At 39.8% G+C, this 14718-nt stretch overlaps 1 non-coding gene across 1 annotated transcript; it reads right to left on the bottom strand.

The window, feature by feature from the left end:
• Positions 1-13490: 13490 nt before the first annotated feature.
• LOC112086871 lies at positions 13491-13597 on the bottom strand. Its single transcript, XR_002899725.1, has one exon. It is a non-coding gene; the product is annotated as a small nucleolar RNA R71 (small nucleolar RNA).
• Positions 13598-14718: the final 1121 nt, after the last annotated feature.

Raw genomic sequence — 14718 nt, 5'->3', positions numbered from 1 at the left:
ATCCCGAATCGCCTTGATCTTCTCTTCATCCACCTAGATTCCGTTAGCTCTACAACAAAGCCTAGAAAACAACGCTATCTGCACAGAATGTACACTTTTTCAAGTTACCATAGAGCCGTTCCTTCCTAAGTACCTCTAGGACTAACCGCAGATGCTCTAAATGGTCTACCAAGTTTTTGCTGTAAACTAAGATATCATCAAAGTATACGACAACAAAGACACCTATAAAAGACCGCAAGACGTGATTCATGAGCCGCATGAAAGTGCTAGGCACGTTGGTTAAACCAAAGGACATGACCAGCCATTCATATAGTCCGTGCTTTGTCTTGAAGGCCGTCTTCCATTCGTCTCCCTCCTTCAGTCTTATTTGGTGATAACCGCTTTTCAAGTCTATCTTAGAAAATAGACAAGAACCGTGAAGCTCATCAAGCATATCATCCAAACGGGGAATGGGATGTCGATACTTTACTGTTATGTTTTTTATAGATCGGCGATCAACACATACGCCATGAGCCATCCTTTTTGGGCACGAGCAGGACCGGGACCGCGCAGGGGCTCATGCTCTCCCAAATGTGTCATTTCTCCATGAGTTCCCCGACCAGTCTTTGTATGGTCTCGACAGGATTAGTTCGATACGCGGGTCGGTTTGGTGAAGAAGCACCGGGGGCGAGATCTATCTGGTGCTCAATCCCGCGAATGGGTGGTAGACTGCTGGGACTCTCTTCCAGGAAAACATCTTTAAACTCCTGCAAAATTTGTAAAACACTGCTCGGAAAATCCGGCTAAGGATCAGTAAGGCTAGCCAAAGCAGATTTAAACATAAGCAAAATGAACGGCTGCTTTGAGTGCACCGCGTGCTTAAGTTCACAAGGTCTCACAAAAAGGGTTTCTTTGCTCACGCGTGTTCTCTCATAGGCCTTTTCTTGGGGTTCTCTCAGGCTCTCCTTTTTAGTGGAAGTGTTTGGGGATTCACTCCCAATATTCTTCCCTTTGCTGCCTTGCTCAAGTTTCATTTGATCCATATAAACCTTTCGCGGTGATAATGGTACTAAGGTTATGTTTCAGCCATGATGCTCAAACGTGTGCTTATTGGTGAATCCGTCATGTTTGACCCTCTCGTCATACTGCCATGGTCGTCCCAGGAGTATATGACCTGCTTCCATAGGCAATACGTCGCACAAGACTTTATCTTCTTATCGGCCAATGGACAAGGGCAAAGATACTAGTTTGGTAACCTTTAGCTGTTTTTGGTTGTTTAACCAACGGAGGCTGTAGGGCTGAGGGTGCTTGTGTGTTTCCAGACCGAGCTTCTCCACCATAGTGGTACTAGCAACGTTCGTACAGCTCCCATAATCTATAATAAGGCTGCAAACCTTCCCAACACATGGCACCGTGTGTGGAACAGGTTCTCCCTCTGGTCTTCCTCCTTGACCGGTTCTTGTGCTAGTAGAACTCGCCCTGCAACAAGTGATTCTCCCTCGGCTGCATATTCCTCAGCATCTTCTTCATCATATATAGGTCCGGTGTCTTCTTCTCCCTCAGACACGATCTCACCTGAATCAAGAATCAACATTGCGCGCTGGTTAGGACACTTATTCACATAATGCCCTTTAGCTCGGCATTTAAAACACTCGATGTCTCGCGTTCTGGCCGGGGTAGCCTCGGCCTTTCCTCGGTAGTCGGCTGTGGAGAAACTTAGTTTGGGATCTAACTTAGGCTGAGTATCGGATTTCGCCGGATAGCTGGCTTTGTTTTCTCGGTAGGTTGGACGGGAGTTGGTTCCGTACGTTGGCCGAGAGGTTCCCTTCCTCTTGAGCTGTTGTTCCACCAATATTGCCTTGAGCAACATTTCAGGTAGGCTCGCATACTCTTGTAACTCCATCCTATCTTGTAGCTCCCGATTCAATCCACTCAGAAACCGAGCCATGGTTGCATCCGTCAATTTATCCACATCCACTTTTAACATAAGCCGCTCCATCTCTTGGAAATAATCTTCCACGTTTTTTGTTCCCTGAGTCAACCGTCGCAGCCTAGTGTGCAGCTCTCAGTTGTAGTGGGCTGGAACAAACCTGTGTCTCATTAGGGCTGCCATTGCGTTCTATGTAGCAATAGGTCGGAATCCGTTTCTTTTCCGGTTGGTCACCTCCTGGTCCCACCAGTCAACCGCGTAGCCGTGGAACTCGGTTGCAGCTAAGTTCATCTTCTTTTGTTCAGAGAAATTTTGACAGCCGAAGACCAACTCGATCTTCTTTTCCCATTCCAGGAAGGCACCAGGGTCGTTCTTCTCGTAGAACGGTGGAATTCGTAACTTCATCCCAGCGAGGTCATTGTCAGGTCCGCCTCGGTCACGGCCTGGATCGTTCTGCCCGTTCTTTTGGTATGGTTCCTCCTGATCTTGGTATGGTGGTAGATCGTCTCAAGACTCATCTTCTGAGTTTTGTCGGTTACGGGTCCGCTCACGCGGCTCTTGCATTCGGAACTGTCCACCTCGACCTCGGCGAGCACCTCGGTCAAGCCTATATCGGGGCCGGCTTGCTCCGGAGGTATGGCCGTCTGCATAGAAAGGATTTTTTAAGACCTCCTCCTGGTTCGTCTCGGTTTCGGTGACTACTTCGTTTCCCGTCGGACTGCTGTGGCTGCATCTCAAGCAGATCCATCCGCTGACTCATACGCTCCATCAACTCGGTGATTTAGTTTAGTTTAACATCCATGTCTTCGGGATTAACCCACCAAATATGGTTACCGTCACGAAAGGTGTAATAGTTCCACTCTCCGTCTGAGTCTGAAGGGCCCGATGACATAAAATTGTACCTCGCAAAATGAACAAACACGTTAGTAACAAAATTCCTCACTTGGTGTTTCTCTCTTGAATTCACTCACACTCGTAATGATCTCACTAACACTCAAGAGATTTCCCTCGGTTCTAATGGAACTGGTATCAAGACGAGGTGTAGTGCTCAAGAACAATTTCAAATAAAAGATCCCAAGCGATAGGATGGATAGAAAAGAGTTTTGTTTTCAACAGATCTCTCTTTCTTTCTTTTTTTTTAACTCTTCATTTTCTTTTTTTTTAAAAAAAAAATAGATCTGGACTTTTACAAAAGAAAGAAAGAGAAGTTGGAATTTGAAAAGACAAGGATAGATGATACCGCCTTTGACAAGTGTGTGGCTCTGATACCACTTGATACGAATCTCCTAAGACCAGACACACTTGGGTGATGGAGGTTGATAAATCCTTGGCTAGATCGGATGCATGGAGCAGATGTTAAGGCGGGCGAGTGGAAACTCCCGAATATCCCTAGGCCCAAACTCGCGGTGATCATCACAAACAAAGGGGGTGGCTGCACCAAGATAAGAATCCGCGGATCTAAGATGAACAGGCGTGAGAACAAGGTTCCCGAAAATCTTGATGCCCCTAGACCGACTTTAAATGAAAACTTAGGCTTGATGGATCGAAGGCTGCATTGAGTCCGATGAGAAGAACTCAATAAACCGAAGAAAAGATTCAAGAGGCTGTCCACCTTAGAATCGAAAATAGTTCTCAAAGAACAAAGAGAAAATCTTGAAAATTTTATTAAGGAAAAGTGAATGAGTTCCAAATGAGAGTACAAAGGCCATATATAGAAGGCGAAGTAGCTCAAGGGTTACTCTTAGGAAATTACAAAGAAAATAAATGCTAAAGACTAAAAACGTTGACTGACTCTTTGGTGGCCTTGAAATGACTCTTGGACTGCTCCACCGAAAATGGCTCTTAGACTACCGACCCATGAACCAGACCGTAAACAAACCTGGGTCGAGAGATGGGCAATGAACTTAACCTCGTTAAAACTCCATCCAGTAAATCCAGTGGGACAAACCCGGATGTAAGGAAAAAGAGTATTAAGCCATTACTCGGATCAGATTAGCTACAGCCTGCGTTCACAAGTACAGTCACTCCTTTGGGTAAGGCCGGGTCGTCTGGATAAATCTTGATCCCAAAAAATATGGCCTGGACCGCTCCTGCTAGCTTCTTTGTCTTGGAACGAGTCATTGGTCCTTTCGGTACAGTCAAGTGCTTTTCTGGAACCTCGTTTTCTGCATCTGGTCCATTCTCCGGGTCCATGATCGTATCACCAAGCTCCACTATATATATTTATTTGTGACCTAAAAACCAAAATATCTCTTCTTCTCTTTGTTTCCACTTCGTTTTATTTCCTTTTTGGTAAAAAAGACTTAAGCTTTGTATTGGCTTTAAACTTGTTTATCTCAATCAGAGTCTACAGTAAAACTTCTACAAATTAATTCTCGATAAATTAATAAGCCGGTCCCAAGTCGGGCCAATGTAAAAATTCATCAATTTCAATAAAATAATAAGATACTAAATTTTCTGAAAATCTCTTAATAAATATATAGTCCCAATAAAAACATAAATAATAATTATATAAAATTATGCAAATATATGTAATATAATATACTAAAATATGACTAATATGTTTGTTTTTACTTAAAAATGCAAACTCATTGAAACTCATTTCTTTACTTATTATATTAGTAGCTCTTATTTTTTGTTTTACAATATGCATTCAAAATTTGTAAAGATTTTTTATGTAATAATTGTTTTTCTTACCCGTAACTGATTCTGAATGTATTTTAGTATTGTCTTCAATTTGATTATCATAAATAATAAGGAAAGTAGCCACGATTTCTTAAAAAATTTTGAACTATAAACATGTATATTTTGATATGAGCAATTCAATATGCTATTAAGAACTATTCTATTGTGATAGGTATGATTATTAATCATAATTTCCATTAAGAAATTCGTTTAAATTCTTAAATATAATATTATTCAAAAGAAAATTTTAAAAGATTATAGACGAGAACCAAATTTTTTTATAAATTAATATAACAATAAATTAATAAAATATTATGGTCCCAACTTTATTAAGTAATAGAGGTTTTACTGTATTTATTATTATGTTTTATCTTTTATAATCATTAACCATGCTTAACATCACTTTTTGCAAAAGATCAAGTGTGTTAAGTATGATTAGTGAGTAGTCTTTTATTAAGCTTCTAGGTGTGTAGATTAAGGTGTTTAGATGCTTAGTTCATAATGTTTAGGTGTTAGATTCTCATTTTCTTTTCTTAGTTAGCTGCTCTTAATTCTAGATCTCTCATTATATGCTTGATCTAGACGTAAGACATATCTTCACCCACAAGGTGTTTGATGAAATGTCTGAAAGAGCTAACTAAAGGGTTTATGTTTTAAATGCCATGAGAATGCATGTTTGAAGTATAAATGACATATTAGAAATGTATATTAATGCATCCTGATCATCGTTATACTAATGGAAATTAGGTATAAATGCTGATTAATTGTGATAATTGTCTTGAGAAAGAATTGATCTTGATTTAGAGTTCTAAGTTATTAGAAATTGAGATCATGTGATGCCTGTTATATCTTTCTGTGTAAGATTCAGTCTTTCTTAGCTCATTGATCTGATGTTTAAGAGGTTGTTTGGTCATTTTAGATATTGAACCTCATGGTTGTCAATTGCCTTTTTTTCACTAACAAGAATCAGTCTTGATTAGGTAATTATCAAAGAGATTATTGTCATGGGAATGAATTAATCTAATTTGGAGATCTAGACTTAGTGTCTCATTTTTTTACTTAGCATCATGAATTAGCATGAAGGCACCCTGATCAATTTTCACATCTAGAGGCTTAGCTTTATCTTATTTGAATTTGAGTCTTTGTTTGTTTCCTTTGCTTGCTTAGTTCTTAATTATTGCTTGTTTCTTGTTTGATTTATGCTTTAGATCACCTTGTTACAAATCATTCACTTTTTAGACTTGGATTAAGAATTGATTCATATAGTTCTAGTGTCTAGAACTCTACAAATGGTTTGATACCTCAAATACTACAATGATATGAGTAGTTTGAGGAATTGATCTTTAATTGAAAAATTCCTACTATCAGTTACGGCTATCATCTATCTTCAACATGGTGTACGGTAAGGTATGTATATTTGTTTTTCGACAGTCATCGCCACAATGGCACAACACTTTAAGGTTCTTTGGAAAAAAATCCATTTGGAAGTGGATGATTTCTTTTAACTTTAGAAATACTCGAAGGTTGAGTGTTTTATCTAAGCTTCAAATATTTTTATCAGCTATGATACTAGAGGTCTCATGTGCTCATTTGGATAGGCAATAGATTCATCCATACTCAAGGACAGAGATGGTGTTTCGCTTGATCCTCAGCTGGGAAAATTAAGCTGATATAAAACCCATGCATTTTCCGTGAAATGTGTTGAGTCTAGGTATACTCAGGTATTTTGCATGTTAATAAGTATGGGCATGTTTGTATGATTCATATTGTTAGATCTACATCTTATGATCAAATCAGGTTCAAAGATTCATTAGAGGAACAACTAGCATACTAGTTTGATAAGCCTGTTGTGTGATTAGTGCATGTAGTGTTTGTTAGACAAGGTGTTTGCCATAAGGAGATAATGGCGCTTGTGGTACGAATTTTTCAATGGGGCTGATGGGCCCCTACAGAATCCTCAGTTCTCAATGCCAAGGAAGGTTTTGGCGAGCCCTCATGGATTGTCTGTCTGTTTCATTTATGTTATGTTATATATCAATGGACTCTCGAGATGAGTATTAAGTATACATTATGGCACCCCCTTGTTTGTGTAGTTTTGTGGGCTTTTCTAGAGTATGATGTTTGACTGGTTGTTTATATATATTCTTTTGAGAGGGTATGGTGAAGAGTTTTAGGTTTAGTTCTCACTGAGTAATCTCAGCTACTCACCCCTCTCTATTTATTGCAGGTGAGTTTGATGATGAGTTTGAGGAACTGAAAGAGCGATCCTAGTGTGGTGCGGATTTTGGGAGATAGGTTGTTTTCAATGGGTTTCTTTACTTAACTTTTGTTTCGTTTATGATTTGGGTTGTAAGACACTGGTGTCCTTATTATAGAATGAAGAGGCGCGGTTGGCGGTGGCAAAACCGGTTTGTCGTTGGTTCCTTCGGGATGGCGGATCGGGATGTTACACAAATAAAGCCAATACTAAAGTAAACAAGAAGAACAATTTCTTGAGAGACTTTCAATACTATAAGAAAGTCTAAGGAACAAAATGCATTGTTGCTTAAACGAGTTGAGGCAGAAGAAGATAGAAAACCTGTTTTTGAAATGGGGTTAGTCAAAAGTCTAAGATTTATAGACTTACGTAAGTATTCTACAAACCATTTTATAATGAAATAACATGGACTTCAAAACCAAGAAAATAAGAAAGCAGTAATGTTGGGCTTGAGGGTATGATTTGTCACAACAGTACACGCAAAATAGTCGTAATTCAGTTGTAACTTTTTAACGACTGAGTTATGACTCTATGTACGACCATTTGGCGACTGTTTCTTAGACATAGTGAAGTCGTCAGTCGTCAGCAAGTTGTAGCAAAATTTATATGGACTTCTGAACCAAGAAAACCCCTATAGATAAAGCACCAAACCAAATCTCGGAAAAATGAAAACAATTTGTATCCTAGAAAATAATCAAATCCTGAGTAAAAGAAAATAAATGCGTCCTGTGATTTAATTTTTCTTGTTATTGTCTTATTCGCATGCCAGATCCCGTGCATTAAGGAAGTAAATAATCAGGTGATTTAGTATTTAGTCATGTGATTTAGATTCTCTTGTGGTAGTCTTTCTTTCTTTTTAGACACATGTGACCCGACCAAACATACCAGATTTACTTCATGGGAGAAGTATATCTCAGGAACAATTTCTAATTTGATGGCACATATGGAATATGTAACTAAGTCTATGGGGCTTGGAAAAGAGGGTCAAGGAATAAAAGAACATATTGAAGTAACCAAACGTCTTCTAGGAATGAGACTTGGCTATTAACCAGGCCAGTCAGAGCCTATACTCAATTTCATAACTTAAAAAACAACTTAAAATTCATAAAACAATCTAATTCCATAAACAGTTGTAAGAAACAATAAAATCAAATTTTATAAATAAAAACGATATCTTATAAGTTCGATCTTAGATACAAGAAGTTTTTTTTTTGAACAACATTTCATTAACTGAAATTAAATGTGCAAAACCTCAAGAGGGTGAATACAGAGAGCCAACTTGGCGACAACATCAGCTCTGGTATTCTCCGATCAGGGAGTGAAAGAGAAAGAAATTACAGTAAACATAGAAGCAAGAGTGTTAATATCTGGGAGACCATATTTTTTTTTATTTGCTCTTGCGAATTGATTGCTCAGATGAGATCCTGAGCATCTGACTTGAGGAGGATAGATGTGTATCTTTCATCCAGGCAGTGAAGCAAGGCAGATCGAATTACGAGAGCTTCAGCCATTAGAGGTGAAGAACTTTTTGTTCCGATTTGCAAGAGTTTTAGCCACAAGAAGCTACTATAGTATCTGTGAGATCTATTGAGCATTGTGTGAATCTCTCATATTAGAAATCGGGTGAACCTTTATCCATTTTGGGGCTTGTATTAGCCAAATATGTGATATGATCATGGATGGGAACAAAGACTTAGAGCTTGAAGCAGAGCTTGATCCAGTTAACAAAGGACTTGAATCCAGATGATGAGCCACTTCGTGTGTCACCTGGGCCAATGACAAGAGCCAAAACTAAGAGACTTAAGGAGTCAATTGGAGTTTTACTTAGTCCTATTGGAGATCGACTAAAGTATTTAGACAAGGACAGAGAAGATGAATTACAAGCCACCTTGGTTTTGATTCAGTTCCAAGCCTGATCAACAAATGGACAAGTGATCCATTTGTGCTTTTTTTTCCTTACCTTTTGGTTTTGTCCCAATGGGTTTTCCAAAGAAAGGTTTTTCATGAGGTAATGGAGTTCACTTTCACACCAGCCCATTTTGTTGATCCAAAGACCCAAGCCCAGCAATAATTTCGACCAAGAAGCTTAAGGGTTTAGGCGGAGAAGGAGTCTAAGAGTCATTCAAACTTTGTGTTTAATTCTCTTAAGGTTTACTTATTGACTAAGCTAGTTTTCTTTTCTTTCTTTATAAGTTGATGTAAACTCTTTCCAGAAACTATCTTTATGATTATTTTTCAATCAAACTCTTTTATCTTCTTCAGAGAAAAATTTGAGAGAACTTCTCTTTAGTTCCTTGTGAACAATTCGATTGTTTGGTGATAAGTTGATAAATCAGAAGCTATTCTGCAACTTCTGTGTGACCTTTCGATCCACCATTTTCTTTACTTGAGTCTCATGATTCATTTGAAGATCATCTATCCATTTTACCACCTTATAAGTGCTGATTCAGGGAGGATCATATCAAGTGGTATCAGAGCACACTTGGAAGTTCGGTAACTCTGTCTCTGTATCATCTCCTCATCTTTTCACCTTCTTCTTCATTTTTTTCTTGTATTTCTATCTTCTATGTCGATCCAGTCTATTTAAAAATAAAAAAACATCAGAATGAAAGGCTGATAGATTGATCTACATAGTTTAAAAAAAAAATCTCTTAAAAACTTTCTATTTGTTCATCTTCGCTTGTGTCGCTTGGGGATTAAGCATCAGATTTGATCGATTTTATATTAAATTTACTTTTGAGAGACTCTGTTGAAAGATCTGTTGAGAGTGAGTGAAACACTTGAGAGATAAACACCGCTTTTTACTTATAATCTGTTTGTTCATTTTTTAAGGGTTAACATGTCTGCCAATGGAGAAAATACTTGAGGAAACAATGGAGGAAATCAAGCGAATGACAACAGGCTGTTGGTAAAAGCCTTAACAACTCGGTTGGAGCAGATGATGAACACCAAGTTAGAAGAAATCCATCTGAGAATTGATGGGATTCAAGGAAATGCTCAACCTAGAAGGAGACCTCGAGGCCGAGAAACAAGGAGAGGCCGAGATCAGCATAGGCAAATTAGAGATCATGAAGATGATTAGGACTATGATGGTGAAGATAGTACTTCTAGGAATAGCCAAGGAAGACAAGACGTACAAGGGAAGCAAGAAACGAGGATGATATGAGAGGCGTGAAGTTGAAGATACCACCATTTGATGGGCATCGGGATTCCAGGTCTTTGCAGGCTGTTGGTCTGGAGTTTTAAATTTATAAAACTCTAATGTCTGAAAGTGCACATATGTACATTGCAGGACTTAGGGTGTCGATCCACATGGAAGATGTATAATCTGCAAAAAACTTCAAACTAGGATAGTAAGCGAAGTCATAAACTCATGGGGGCTTTTGAGGTTTTTGGTTTTGATATATTCATAAATTGCATCATTTAATGTACATATTCTAGTCAAAATCATGTCTCATTTGCATGCATTTTAGGTCTTTAGGCATTGTTTTAGGACTTAGGAGATTGCATTAGGTCCAAGAGAGTTTTGCATGTTTTGGAGTGTTAAACAGGTGCTTTTGGAGCCAATTTGGAGTGGATGATGTGATTCAGATGAAGAAATGGAGTTGGAATGATCAAAAATAGTGAAAAGGAGCAATTTTGGGTTTCTCGGCAAAATGGTGTACTGAAGGTCGAAGGTTCTCGACCAAAATCCTTCCCGCGGGTAGCTTTCTCGGCCAATAACACGTACCGCGGTCAAGTCTCTCGGCCAAAATCTCCGGGTGCAGACACGTTTCCGAAATAGCCTGTCCGGGGAACCTTCCGGTCAGATTTAGCTGTCGAAGTCTTCATAAAGGTTGGAGATAATTGAGTCAAGAGTCCATAACAGTTGGAATCAAGGCATTTGGACCACAGAACTGAAAGATATGGTAATCGGAAGACGAACAGGTCTCGCACTCATTCCGGAGCAATCCGATACCCCTGAATGATCGCCTGTCCGGGGAGCCTTCCGGTCCGATTCAGACGGCGGGTGCTTCATAGAAGTTGGAGAGCATTGCATCACGGTCTCTTAGCAAGTAGAATCGTGGAATTCGGACGCGTGAGCAGAGAGATAAGCTTGTCGGAAGGAACCCCAGTCTCGCAGGTATTCCGGACCGAGCAGATCAGTTCTAAAGGATGCGAAGGACGGTGCACTTCCAGGCCGATTTAGTTTCCGGGTCCTTCATGAGAACCATAGACATTTGAGCCTTCTTTCCAGAACGTCCAAGAGCATTCAATTCGGATCTATGAGCAGAAAGATACAGTCTCCGGAATGGACACATGTCTAGACGCCTCTCTCTGGTCGTGTACATGCACTGCAAAGATGTGCCCTCCAGGAAGCCTTACACTTCCCAAGCACCGAAGCTTTCTTCACAAAAGTTGGAGATAAATGAGTCCTCTGTCTTCTGCAACCGAAATCATTCAATTCGGACAAGTCTCATAGGAGTTACACTCTCCGGAATGCGAAGTGGTCTAAGCTGCTCTGGATGCTGCGAGTTGGAGAGGAAGGAGACCAAGCCGCAGCAACACTCGCAAATCACTCCGACTTGAGCCTGCGACCTAGGTGCAATAGAGACCAACCCGCAGAGTTTGTACATTCCCCAGAAACCGCCTTAGCCCTGCGAGTTGGAGAGGAAGGAGACCAAGCCGCAGCAACACTCGCAAAACACTCCTACTTAGGCGTGCGGCTAAGACAAGGCGATTCAGGCTTCACAAGACAAGTCTTCATCTACTGCGACTTAGGTGTGCGACCTGGGACATACTGGACTGACCCGCAGGATTTCCACTTGACCCAACTGAGCCGGGTCAGTACCCAGTTTGTCCTGGGCTGACCCGGTCCATTAGCACTAGGTATATATAGTTTTTTGGGAGAAAAACCCAAGGAGGTTATCTTCTACTTAGTTTTCTCTCTAGTTTTCTTTCCTTTTGAGTGTAAAAACGTTTTTGATTAAGAGATATCTGAAGGGATTTGATCATTCCAAGTCTGTTTCTTATCATCTCATCATCTCATTTCTACTTCTAATCATGATTAACATCATCTCTTGCAAAAGATTAGATGTGTTCTTCATGATTAGTGAGTAGTCATCTTTTAAACTTCTAGGTGTGTAGATTAGGGTGCTTAGATGTTTGATTGGTGATGTTTAGGGTTTAGATTCTCATTCCATTTCCTTAGTTAGTTGCTCCTAATGCCAGATTTCCTTGGGAAAGTGAAATCTGGGTTCATAGGCATTTCATGCACCAAAAGTGTTTGATGAAATGCCTGAATGAGCTAACTTAAGGGTTTATGCCTTTTTCATCATGGGAATGATTTGTTAAATGCATGAATGACATATTAGAACTGTTTCTTAATGCTCATTGATTCATATTTCACAAATGATGATTTGGTTTGGAAGTGGATTAGTGTAGAGATTAATGCCTTCATGAGAGGATTAGTCTAGATTAGAGTTCTAAGTTGAAATGTTTGAGATCATGTGATTGCTTGTTATGTCTTTCTGTATAAGATTCAGTCTTCTTGGTTGAGAGATTGTTTGGTCACTTATTAGGCTTGATGCATTATGCTTGCTGATTGCTTGATTATATCTAATGGTTGTTAGACTTGATTAAGTGATTTGCAAAGGGATTATTGTCATGGGAATGAATTAATCTGATTAAGAAGCCTAGACTAAAGAGTAGCAAGTGTTGCATTATGTTCTTAGCATCATGATTCAATATCTAAAGCACCCTAATCAATGATCACATCTAGAGGTTTAGCTTTTATCATTTGCTTAATCACCATCATCTTGTTTTGTTTGCTTGCTTAGTTCATTAATCATAGCTTGTTTGTTTCTTGTTTTATGCTTTCTTGTTGCTGGTTTCACAAAACTCATCTTTGATTACTTGACTTAAGAACCTATCACATAAACTAGTGCCTAACTACCACACATATGGATTGACACCCCTTATACTACTTTGACAAGGGGATTGATAACCCATCTAAGGCTTTAAAAACCTTAGTTATCAAATTGGCGCCGTTGCCAATTGTGTGGGGATTGTTAGCATTAGTTTCTGATATAGTTTTTGAGATCAAGTTTCTTTTGTTTTACTGATTACCTTTCAAGTGTTGTCTTTGTTTTCAGGTGTATGAACACCAGAAGTCAAGCAAGGAGACAAAGAGAAAGAGCTGAGCACATTGAGAGGTTGGGTATGGATCAAGGGCAACAGGCTCATGGTGGTAATGGAAACCACCTGAATCAGGAAGAGCCACCACCTCCACGTCCAAGACAAGTTGTAGGAGCTGGTGATGAGGCCAATACTCAGGGTCAACGACATGGGATTCAAGCCCCAACACCTGAAAACGATTTTGAGATAAAATCTGGCCTGATCAACATGGTGCAATCAAACAGGTTCCATGGCTTGGCATTAGAAGACCCATTAGATCACATTGACAACTTTGATAGAGTTTGTGATCTAACTAAGATGAATGGAGTGAGTGAGGACAGTTTCAAGTTGAGGCTATTTCCTTTTTCTCTAGGAGACAAAGCTCATCAGTGGGAAAAGTCTCTACCTCAAGGATCAGTCACAACTTGGGAGCAATGCAAAAGAGCATTTCTAACCAAGTTCTTCTCTTCATCAAGAACAGCAAGGTTAAGAAATGAAATCTCAAGTTTCATTCAGAAGAACCATGAATCGTTTTGTGAGGCTTGGGAAAGATTTAGAGGGTATACCATGCAATGCCCTCACCATGGATTCTCAGATTGTCAGCTGCTAAGTACATTCTACAGAGGTACTTTACCACAGGTCAGACTTCTCTTGGACACAGCTTCTAATGGTAATTTCATGACCAAGGAAGTCAATGATGCCATGACCCTAGTGGAGAATGTAGCTCAGAGTGATGAGCTTTATGGATCAGACTTTGAAAGGAATTCAAGAGGGGCTGTGAGTGCTGAAGAGGAAAGGACAAGGAAAGCCATCAAGTCTCTCACTGAGAAGCTAGACACACTTCTCTTAGATTCTCATCAGTCAGCCAAATTTGTTAGAGATGTGAATCATGTGTTTCAAGACACATTTCAAAAGGAAGACATCACAGCTGAGGTGAACTTTGTAGGTGGCCAACAAGGTTACCAAAAGGGCTTTACCTACTACAAGAATCCCCCAAACCAGAACTTATATCCTCAAAACACTCAACAACAAGGTTTTGTCTCTCCCCAACAACAAAGTCTCCAACATAACTCAGAGAATAAGGATCAAGAAGTGCAGAACCTGCTCCAGCAAATCCTCAAAGGTCAAGCAAGTGGTGCCATAGACTTCAACAAGAAAATGGCAGAGATTAACAACAAGGTGGACTGCACTTATTCTGATCTTCTAACTCAACTTTCAACCTTGGCTTCCAAAGTCAAGACTCTAGAGAACAACAAGGGCCACTGCAGTTCTCAAGCTCAAAGATCTTTACCAGGGACATCAATTGCACATCAAACAGAATACTGCAATGCAATTCTCTCAAATGATGAGAATCATGCTGCTGTCCAAGAAATTGAGGACCTTCTCCATGGCAATGTCTCAAGTGACAAATGCCTGACAAAAGATGATGAGGACGCCATCATAGATGAGTTTGAGTTCCTGTTCTGTGATCTCAATGAGGACATTGAGAAAGAAGGTGGGGAGGCAGCTTGTTTTGACATGAAAGAGAATGATTCTGAGATTGCTGAAGGAAAGGATCAGAGAATGGTTCAAGGAAGGACATCTGATGGAGTTTCTAGCACTGGCTCAACAAGGGTGAAACCCAAATCTATTCCCAAGCTAGGAAACCCAGGAAAGTTCTCCATCTCATGCTCTCTTGGAAATTTGAAAGTGGACAATGCTTTGTGTGATT

The sequence above is a fragment of the Eutrema salsugineum genome, unplaced genomic scaffold, assembly GCF_000478725.1.
Source record: "Eutrema salsugineum unplaced genomic scaffold, Eutsalg1_0 scaffold_2, whole genome shotgun sequence".
NCBI lineage: Eukaryota > Viridiplantae > Streptophyta > Magnoliopsida > Brassicales > Brassicaceae > Eutrema > Eutrema salsugineum.
This window is presented reverse-complemented; position numbering and strand designations above follow the sequence as displayed.